The sequence below is a fragment of the Salvia hispanica genome, chromosome 1 (assembly GCF_023119035.1).
Source record: "Salvia hispanica cultivar TCC Black 2014 chromosome 1, UniMelb_Shisp_WGS_1.0, whole genome shotgun sequence".
NCBI lineage: Eukaryota > Viridiplantae > Streptophyta > Magnoliopsida > Lamiales > Lamiaceae > Salvia > Salvia hispanica.
Genome location: NC_062965.1, coordinates 18114525 through 18125773, shown reverse-complemented (window position 1 = coordinate 18125773; position 11249 = coordinate 18114525).

Here is an 11249-nt window from a genome sequence, read left to right as displayed (position 1 = left end):
TTTCGGTAAGGTATCATACCGTACCGAAAGTCACGGTATACCGAAAATTCGGTATTTTCGGTATTTTTTCGGTACGATAAGGCCGGTATTTCGATATTTCGGTATTTTTCCCCAGCCCTAATATTAGTTACATATAATTGGAGAACCGATAGAAGTGGGATTAAGCAAATTAATTTTAAAAATATCATAAATTCGCATTTATAGAATCTTCTATAGTGACGTGGCTTCTGATAAGGAAAGATATTTTCCAGTTCATTTATTAATTTTGTTTAATTTGTAATGCATTATTTGGTCAAAAAGATGTGCTTCACCAGTCAGTTTCTAAGTTTCTAATTGGATTGCCTGTCAATTTTAAGCATGAATCTAGATCGTTGACGTACTTGAATTCATCAAATCATTAATTATTTAAATTCTTTTATTTGGACACATATAGCTTTAAATCCTATAGTATATCATTTAATAAAAAATATCTCAATTTTTGAAATAATTATTTAGGGTTATTGGTACGTGATACCATGAATTTTAGCCAAATTTTGGTATTTTCCACGAACTTTAAAATTGGTCTAAAATATCATAAACTTTGCATTTATTTTTGTTAACTTTGCATTTATTTTTGTTATTTCCCAAGACAAGTTAATCACCATGTTTGACGAACTTACGTGCATCTTTTATCCTACTTGTCACTACTAAATCAATGTATTCTACGTGACTTTTTATCGTACTTACCATGAACTTAAAAAGTGGTCTAGATAAAACATTTCACGGTTGCTCACATAGAATAAATTTTTCGCTGATGATATCTTATTTGGGTTGAGTTGGGTTACTTTGGGAAATACTACCAATCAAAATACAAAGTTTGTGATATTTTAGACCAGTTTCAAAGTTTGTATGAAATACCAAAATTTGGCCAAAAGTTCATGATTTTAGGGACCAATAACGCAATTATTTATTTAAATCCCAATTTATTTTATTTTTATAAAAAATGTCTTGGGTCCATTTCCTCATTGTTTTGAGTCACAATACTTAGAAATATGGCGTCATAGTTTTGATGCAAAGGCAATAGTCTAGTTGAAATAAGGAGTCATTTTTAAAGTTCATGTTATTTGTCATAAAACAAGTAATGATATTTACATATTTTTTTTAAATCGTGTGGTTTACAATACAAATAAGAATAATATATATCGAATGCATGTGTTTCTTTAAGAAGATCAATAATAATTTCCTATTTATTTTTGTGATGGTTTGAACTCCTGATTTATTGGATAAGAGAATAACGTTTAAATACCAAGTAAGTTGGGTTTTATCGTAAAATATAATTCTATTTATATGATATTTAATGACTTATACATCAAAACGATATTAATTACTGAGTTTCAATTCAACAGCATCATGAGCCCAAATTGACGAAATTGACTAACTTCTAGCGAATGTTAATGCATGTCATTTCGAGATTTCGAATATGATTACACACTGAAATTTCATAACATATTGCTGGGATCGATAATGAAATTTTATTATTCGTAAAAGGTATGATTGGTAGATTAATAGTCCATTAGTTAAAAGATGTTATTTTGTAATGAGCGGATTTACATTATAATTAAATAGGATAACAACAAACTTAAAAATTTAATACATTGAAGAATTATTAATTGTATTGGTTATTAGATGTTAAAATTGGTTGATGAGTGGAGTTGTGATTGAAAGAATTTAACCAATTAGCCTTAAATGTGCAATGCAACCTTCTTAAATGTTGACATTTACTTTGAATAACAATATAAATTGATAAGAAGAATTCAAACCAATTCAAGTTAAGACAAAACCTTAATATAACTAATTTTAAACTTTAAATGGTGACAAATCTAAATATCAAACTGAAGTGATATTAAATCACTTGCAAACGTTTCCACCTATGTTTAGAAAGAATATATTACTCCTATATCATTTCAAACCTATTCATTTGGGATAAACTCTTCACAAAATCACAAAATTTTTGTGGCAATCAACATATGTTCGCTTCAAATTTGCCTGGTATAAGTATAGTATAACGAGTGATAGATAAACAACTAAATTTTGTACAACCAAAATAAGGTAATATTAATAATTTGATGTATTAATTATATATTAAAATTATAAATATAGTAGGTGGATAAATTAAAAAGACTTATTAGCCTTTAACTTCATTTTTATTTTTATATTTGAATTCTCTTTCTATTATTTTTAAATTTTGAATTAGAGTATGCACTAAATAAAATTAATAGTTCCAAAAAATAAAAGAATATATACATAAATCATAAATATATGACCATAATATTATATACTTTCCATGTACTATATATGTATCCATATATTTTAATAAAATACATAAATAAACCTATTTTTGTACAAATAAATTAGTTTTTGGTTGTACAAAATTTGGTCACATAATGATAAGTATAACCTACTTTACAATAATAAACATAACTAAATAATTAGAAGACAAAAACACAACAATCTTAGACTAGGTGGACTAGAGTCCAGCTGCATCACATGACTCTTACCAACTTAAATCTGTCACATCCATCCCACTAAGAGCATGGGCAACGATGTGCTGAACGGCGTGCAGACACGTGTTCAACATTGAGATCATGGGTTTCACCGTTCCATGAATACACACACGTGAATTCATGGACGGATCTAAGTCGTATAGGGGCTAAAGTCCTTACCAAAGTAGCATTTTTATCTGTACCTATTATTTTAAAAAAAAAAAATCGAATTTATCTAATTTAATGCAAATTATAATGTAAACCTTATATAAAAATTTAAATCAATCAGAAATATATAAATATTAACTAAAATTTGAAAAATATAACTCCTATTAATATTATTTTGTGTTCGCCCCGTGAATTTTAATAAATTAATTTGACCGCGAATTTGATAAATTGGTACCATAATAAATAAACTTAAATGTAGATGAATGAATATGTAAAAAATGTCATTGATCTTTTATACACACACATCCCACTACTATTGTACTTCATCTATATCTAAAACCTATTCTTTAGCTTGGCATGATACAAAATTAATCATTAAAACATTGAAGCTAATGTTTTCATCTACTCTATTAAAATTATCATCCTCTGGTAAAAAACAAATAGCAAAATTATCAAATTGAGGCATAGATTCTCAAGTTGTAAGATATTTAGGCATATGATGTCTATATTTTCACGATAGAAATGATTATTGAAGAGTACCCACATTTGATTGATATGGTAGGATAAGATGGATGTCCCATCTATCGACTATAATATCCACTTTTAATGCTTATCTACGAATGATTCTGGACATGTTTGTACTTTGAGTCAATAATGAGTCTAACTCTATAACAGTATAACTTAGTTTAAGTGGCTTTCTTACGGTTGAGATATGCCCTTCTTCCACTTGGATAATTGTTGTTAGCTTTTGGATAAATCCAATCACATACTACCTCCGTCCAACAATAAGTGTCACATTTTGCATTTCAGTCCGTCCCATAGTAAGAATCAAATTTCACTTTTATCATAAAGAGTAAATAGACCCTACATTCCATCAACCAATTGTACTTACATTTTATTATAAAACTAATATATATAAGTGAGACTCATAATCCACTAACTTATTCATTCCACTTTGCCTAAACTAAATGTGGGACTTAATGTTGGACGTAGATAGTAATTTAATTGGGAAAATAGAAAAGTGAAAGTATGTGTACCACCATTCATATCACTAACTATCCTCATTTTAGAGTAGTTAACCATTTAAATTCACAAAAATGTCATGAGCTATTAATATACTCCCTTCATTCTGCTATGCAGGAGTGGAGACATTTTTGGACACGTAGATTATGTAAAAAAAATAAAAATTCTAGAGTAAATAAAGTAGGAGATATATAAAAATAGATAATTGACGAGCGAGTAAAGTAATACTGGTAGAGAGAATAAAATAATATGAATTAAATGTATTGGTTCTGTAACGACCCGCCCATCTAGGGTATAATAAATGCGGCGATCGTTAACTAAACGGACTTAAATGCATCAAAGATCATAGGCTAGGGTTCCATTTAAAAAGGGATTTATCCAAAGCATTAAATGAACAATTAAGTAGAAGAAGAATAATGCCTTAGCAAAGAAATCCAACAAAATGCTATCACCATAAATGCTCCAAAGTAGCAAAGGTTCCAAAATATTTTCAAGTGTTCCATATCCAAAATATACCCACGCAATAAAAGTATTCATCCCAACCAAAAGATAACAATTTTTCATAATGTAGCGAAAGCGATCAAGAGAGAAGTGAGGCTATGTATGGAGACACAACGACACTTTAAGTACTGACAGATCATCTTATTATTTCCTACTCAACACCGCCGCCCGCTCGCCACCGCTCAACCTGCACATAGGGAAAACACATGCAGGGCTGAGTACTATAAACATACTCAGTGGACTCATGCCGAAAACAGTTTTATCACAATTATAGTTATCATGCCATTTTCAAGTGTCCATCGGGGTTTTAACTTTAGAAAGACCCGAGGCACCAAAATATTTCCTTTATCAAATATCACGGTCGCGCAACCATTTTTCTCATCGACGTTTACCATATCCTCATTCTACATGACAAGGAATGCGGCCGCAATCCAGGTCACTAGACCGGCCAACCCGTACGCTGACACTCGGTCTAACATTGGTGTACACTAACCCAAGTAGAGTTTGCGGCTCTACAAGGATCCGAATTCGATTAAATCAATAGTGGCATAGCCACGAGGGATAGGCACGACAAAACAAATCAAGGCATGATAACACATATCTCATTCTCATCAATATCAGTTTAGGACAATGTCCTTATTTTAAAAGAAAGCCCACCTCGTCGGCTTATCTCGCAAGTATTCTCTTCTCCTCGTTTATCACGCTGAGAGCGCGAAGTATCACCTTTAAATTAGGCGTATCTCAAATCAGAATCAATCATTGATTTCAAATCATCCATGTCTCCCATATTTCCCTTTTTCCCCTCGATTATCATCAATCACAACCAAGGTATGATTAGCATAACATTTTTTTTATTCCAATAACAACTCCAATTTCACCATTAAATCGTGTCACGCATGAGTGTTCCACACACACAACATACGCACACGAACACCACACTTGTGCACGCACGCCGAGGCATGCGCGCGCACACACACACACACACGGTCATATACACACACACATCCATGCATCCCCATTTCATCAAATTATTTCCCCTTCACTCAATCTAAATGCATGTGGACTCAAGAACACCGATTAATCGGTAGAAGAAGAGAAGATCAATAATTAAAGTACCTTTTCCAAAAGAACGAACGGTAGAAACAAGGAATTAGTCTTGATTCTTCAATAATCTCTTGAATTTCACTTGAATTCTTCTCAATTGATGAAGAAATCTTGAAGAAAACTTGAAGAAAACTTGGAGAGAGTGGGGAGAGAATTTCGAAAATATTGGGGGAGTGGGAGACGCCGGTTGTTGATCTCTAGGGTTTGATCTCTCTCTTATTTTATAGAGTGCCAAAATAATAATATCCCAATAATTAAGTAAATAAAAGATTTGGGAGAGATATTGGGGAAATGGCGTTGAATTGGTTGAGAAGAAAGAGGATTTAGAAAATTATAGGATTATTTATTTAGCCTATGATTTAATTCAAATATTTCACGGAGTAGAATAATATATCACGGAGCAAGAATAAATAATTAAATCTCCCCAAATATAGCCAAAAGTGGCGTGTATTTCCTTCTTCCAACAAGGAATAAATTCAAATCCTAATTTAATTAGGATATGACAATATCTTCTTAGATTTGGCAAGATATGCTAGGATATTCTAGCATATTTATATTTATTCATGGAATAGAATAAATAAGGGATCAATAAAATAAATAATTCCCTTTTCTCCAATATATGAGATTTTCGAAAATCTCATGGGAAAAATTAAAGTGGAATTCGAAAATTCCATGTAGGAATTATAGAGTATTTGGACTTTGGATTTAATTTGGATAATTATCCCAAACAAATAATTAAATCCAAGAATAATATTATTTCTTCTCCAATAATCATGATGGCCGAAAATTCCACATATTTCAATAATGCTCCTATTTCATTCTCACTCATCCCTTAGGAAAATAATTCACCCACAATTATATTTCTCCGCATCAAAAATTCATACCCAATCAATCATCTCCTTATTTCCTCCTCTTTTCTCATCGCATTGACCTTTCAACGGCCACGTCATATTTTTCCATCTTTTACTATTCAATAGCCACGTCAACATTTCAACAAGTTGACTATTCAACTCAATATCAAATCTCATACGCAATTAGGTCACAAAGACACTATGCAATTAATTACTCATCAAATAATCCACATATCATAGCATTTAAGGCATTTAATGCAAAAACTTTATAACCCGAAAATTAGGGTTTGAAAAAAGTGGAGCGTTACAGGTTCTTTGTCCAAAATTAGAAATAACTCAACTATGATGATATGAAAAACGTTATCGACGTGTGTGGATGGATGCTAGCGTGTATTTTCAATAGATTTTAATAAGAAGCAATGAGAATAAAACGATGTCGCTTTGTGTCATAAGAAACGCTATATGGCATCCGACCATACTGTTAATATTCCGGGTTTTAAAATTAACTTCCAAGATATGTTTGTTGCTTTCCGAATAATTTAGTACTACTTCACTTGATATTTTTGTGAAAATGCTTATTATGGTTTAGGATTTTTAATGGATATTGATAAGTTCTTGTAATATGGATATTGTATATTATAACTTAAGTTCTAAAAAAAACGATTTTTTGATCTGATGATTGAATCCACAAACATGTTTGTTGTGATGTTGTTGTTGTTGTGGAAAATGTTATAGTAATCGTAATAATATAACATGGAGTTGGGCCTATTTGTGACTTAGCTTTAAAGTTCTATTGGACTGCCCAATTCAAAATTGTCCAAAATATTTTTAGGATTAATTAGTTTAAAAATTATCGGTCCATCCACAAAAATTGTCACAATTTTAAATATATCTCATAACAATGGAACTGCAATCCGACCTTTAACCTCATACATATTAAAGGTCAATAGCACACCGCACTTTCGCACAAAAAAAAAAAAAAGAGATTACAAGTGCCCAGAAACTATTCGATGGAATGCTCCAATGAACTGTAGCGAACTGCTTATGTTACTAGAAAAAAAGTGTTTTCTTTGAATGAAAATTAAAATAATTTTTTTTTCAATTAAATTTTATCAAATTTTGGTCTTTCACTTCGAATATAAAAAATTCAGTAAAGGAAAAAACAAATTAAATTTTGATAGTGAATATGCACTCAAACAAATCCAACTGATGAATTGCTGCGACGCCAGACGCTAACGCAATTAATATAATCACAATTCCATTCATGCGACGATGCACAGAAAACATAGTGTGAATATTTTTGTACCGTGTTATATATTGTATCCTTATCGGGTCAACATAACAAGTACATATTACCTCCGTCCCCCAAATATTGTCACACTTTGACTCGACATAAGTTTTAAGAAATATAATGGAAAGTGAATTGAAAAAGTTAGTGGATCGTGGGTCTTACTTATATATTAATTTTATAATAAAATGTGAGTAAGAATGAGTTAATGGAATATATGGTCCACTACCAAAAATGGTAAAAGTGAAATTGGACAAACTTTGAGGACGGACGGAAATGGAAAAATAGGACAAACTTTCAGAGACGGAGGTAGTAATAATTTGTGTTGGATCCTGATAATCCGTTAATAATTCCTATTATTATTCGTAATTATTTTAATTTCTTATTTATTTTATTTTTAATACTTTATTAGATTTAAAAGCAGGTTGTAATTTTCTAACTTTTCATACGTCGTTTTCATATCAAGGCACAACCTTCACTACCGGGCCGTTGTCAGGTCATATCTCACCCTTGACACACCTGAAATATTTTGTGTCATGTTTGGTTCATGTTGTTGTCATATTGTTATTGAATCGTGTGCAGGTTAGTTAGAATGTACAGGTGGGATTCATGTGTGAATTGAGGGTTTCCTTAACATGTCGCGTTTGAGTTAGGCCTTAATTATCGGTTGGATCATGATACGAGTTGACTCGTATCGAGGAATAATAACAAGAGATTGTCGAGATGATATCTGATCATTCATGGGATTGGTCTCGTCGAGCAGCCAAATTATCGTTCAACTAGGGTTTGAGCGTAGAAGAAGACTTGCAAGAAAAGATAAAGGGACAATAAGACATAAATGAATGATAAAGGATAAATTGAGTTGATATTTCTTGAATGAATAATATGAGAGACTCCACACATATTTATAGTATGTGTTGATACATATCAAGCCAAATCCTAGCAGATCATTATCAGGTTGACTCGATAACAATCTAACCTATCCACAAAATAATGATCAATATTTGTTAATCAACAAGTGTAGTACTAGCATCTAAAATTTTAACACACTACTTCATTCCAAATTAAATCAAAGAAATAAAAGATTAAATAAACTACACAAAATATTTATAGTAACAATAAACTATGCTCAACAGCCACCACCACAGCCACCGCCGCCGCAGCCGCCACCGCCTCCACAAGCGCAACCACCGCAGCCTCCTCCTCCGGCGGTTGTTGGGGCCGCCCATAATCCAACAAAAGTCATGCCGCCATCCTTGCCTTCTTTGCTTACGCCTTTCTCGACGTCGCCGGCAGTGGCGGCTCTCTGACTTGCCGAGGAACAACTCATGATCAAGACAAATATTACTAAGATAATAGACCCAAATACAATCACTACAACCGTAGATGCATCCATGCTACGAAAACTATAAATCAAAACAATTAGAAAAGTAATCGAACTAACTCTAATTCTCACGAATTTCTATTGTTGAAAAATTGGCATCTACAATTTGAAATTGAAAGAGGTTTTTAATTTATAGACAATTTTACATTCACATAGAAATAGGTTAGGGATGCTTTGTAAGGAATGAGGATAAGGATTTAATAAAAATTTAGTGGGCTGTTTTCTTATCATAATTGGAGAAGGAGAGATACTTATTATGTGGTCGTATAGTAATTACATTAATTGGGCGTGCATAAAAATTTAGTTGACTAGGTATATTGTCCAAACAATTACAGTTACATAAATATTCTCTCTCCTTTTCCTTGTCTTTATGATATTGTCCAAACAATCACAGTTACATAAATATTCTCTCTCCTTTTTCTTATGCTATTGTCCAAACAATCACAGTTACATAAATATTCTCTCTCCTTTTCCTTGTTTTTATGCTAATTGTGTGCATATCAATAACTAACTAATTTAAAATAATAACTAATTTCAATTTTGTATGTTAAAAATATATATATAACAATTTTTTTTTCCTACTGTATTCCTTTCTCCTATTTTTCAACATAATTTCTTAATCACATTGTCCAAAGTTATGTCTCAACTTAGTTGGGAGGACGAATGGAATAGTTATTACTGTAAATTAATATTACCCTAACACGACCCTTGTAATCTCATATAAATTGTGGGTTATCAAAATATTCAAAGTTGAATATTTAACTCACTAGGGGTGAACAATCCAAAATGGAACTTACGACCCAAGCAGCAGTTGCTGCGAAGCCAGACGCTAACTCATTTACGGGATGTTCGGTTGGCAAGACTAAATCTCATGATTAAATATGTATCATGTTTGGTTTATAAGATTGACCCCCACAACTTAATCCTAGATGGATAGTTTCATGATTATTAGTCATAGCCTCCCCCACCAACTAAAATAATCCCACAACTTAATCCTAGATGGATAGTCTCATGATAATTAGTCATGACAACCGAACGCCACCTTAATATATAGTCACAATTCCGTCCATGTGATCCATGCACGAAAACAAGAAATCAAGACTAGAAAAGTTTTGCAGTGTGATTAATTTTGTACCGTACTATATTTTTGTCCTTATAGGATAATTTTGTGTTGGGTTCGGATAATTAGTTCATAAAATTCATATTATTATCATAATTATTTTATATTCTTAAATCATACTCTCCCCGTCCCTAAAGAATATGCATTTTGACACGTGTTTTAATGCAAAATTGGTAAACAAGAGAGATGTAGAGGGAAAAAGTATTAAGTATTGTTAGTGGATAATGAGTCCCACCTCAATAGAGAAAAAAAACTTTTCAAAATTAAAAAGTGCATATTCTTGTGGGACGAACCAAAAAGAAAAGAGTGCATATTCTTATGGGACGGAGGGAGTAGTAATTATTATCGTAATTATTTTAACTTCTTATTTATTTTATTTTAAATATTTTATTAGATTTAAAAGCAGGTTATGATTTTCTCACTTTTCTTACGTCGTTTTCATATCATGGCACAACCTTCACTACCGTGCCGTTGTCAGGTCATATCTCATCCATGACACGCATGAAACGTTTTGTGTCATGTTTGGTTCATGTCGTTATCATATTGTTATCGTATGTGCACGTGAGAATGTAGCAAATGGGATCCATGTTTGAATTAAGGGTTTCTTTAACATGCCGCATTTGAGTTAAGCCTTATCGGTTGGATCGTTATCAGATTGACTCGATACCAATCAAACCAATCCACAAAATTATGATATGTTGTGACACTATAGAGAATGTGTAATCGAGACAAATAAAAACGTAAAGAGACACGGATTTACATGGTTCACCAACGTTGTGTTGGCTACGTCCATGGGCAGGGAGACAGATTGTATTCAGATTGTTTTCGGATTATAAAGTTGTGTGTCCTACTTCTATATAAATAGGCACACAGACGACGGACTAGGCCCAATATAAAAATTAGGGCATAGAACATAAACATTGCACAACGAGACCCCCGTTTAGTTAGCGGCAAACAGGGGCGGACGCAGAAATTTTTTTGTGTAGGGGCTGAACCATACTGCTAATTTTGACCTTCAATTTTTTTTTTTTTTTTTTTTTTTTTTTTTTTTTTGCTATATTTAAAATCTGTAATGTTCTCAAAATCTCAATTTTTAAGAGGTAAATAAAGTTATAAATCATACAAACTAATTAAAAACACAGTACTCAAAAACTAGTTCAATACTTGTAAAATTATTAAAATTAGGTAGAATTTATGTAAATGATGATTTTTGCCATGCGAACCTATCATTTAGTGTTCAGCTCCCTAAATACGGAGTATAATACAATTATTAAGAAACAACTGTATT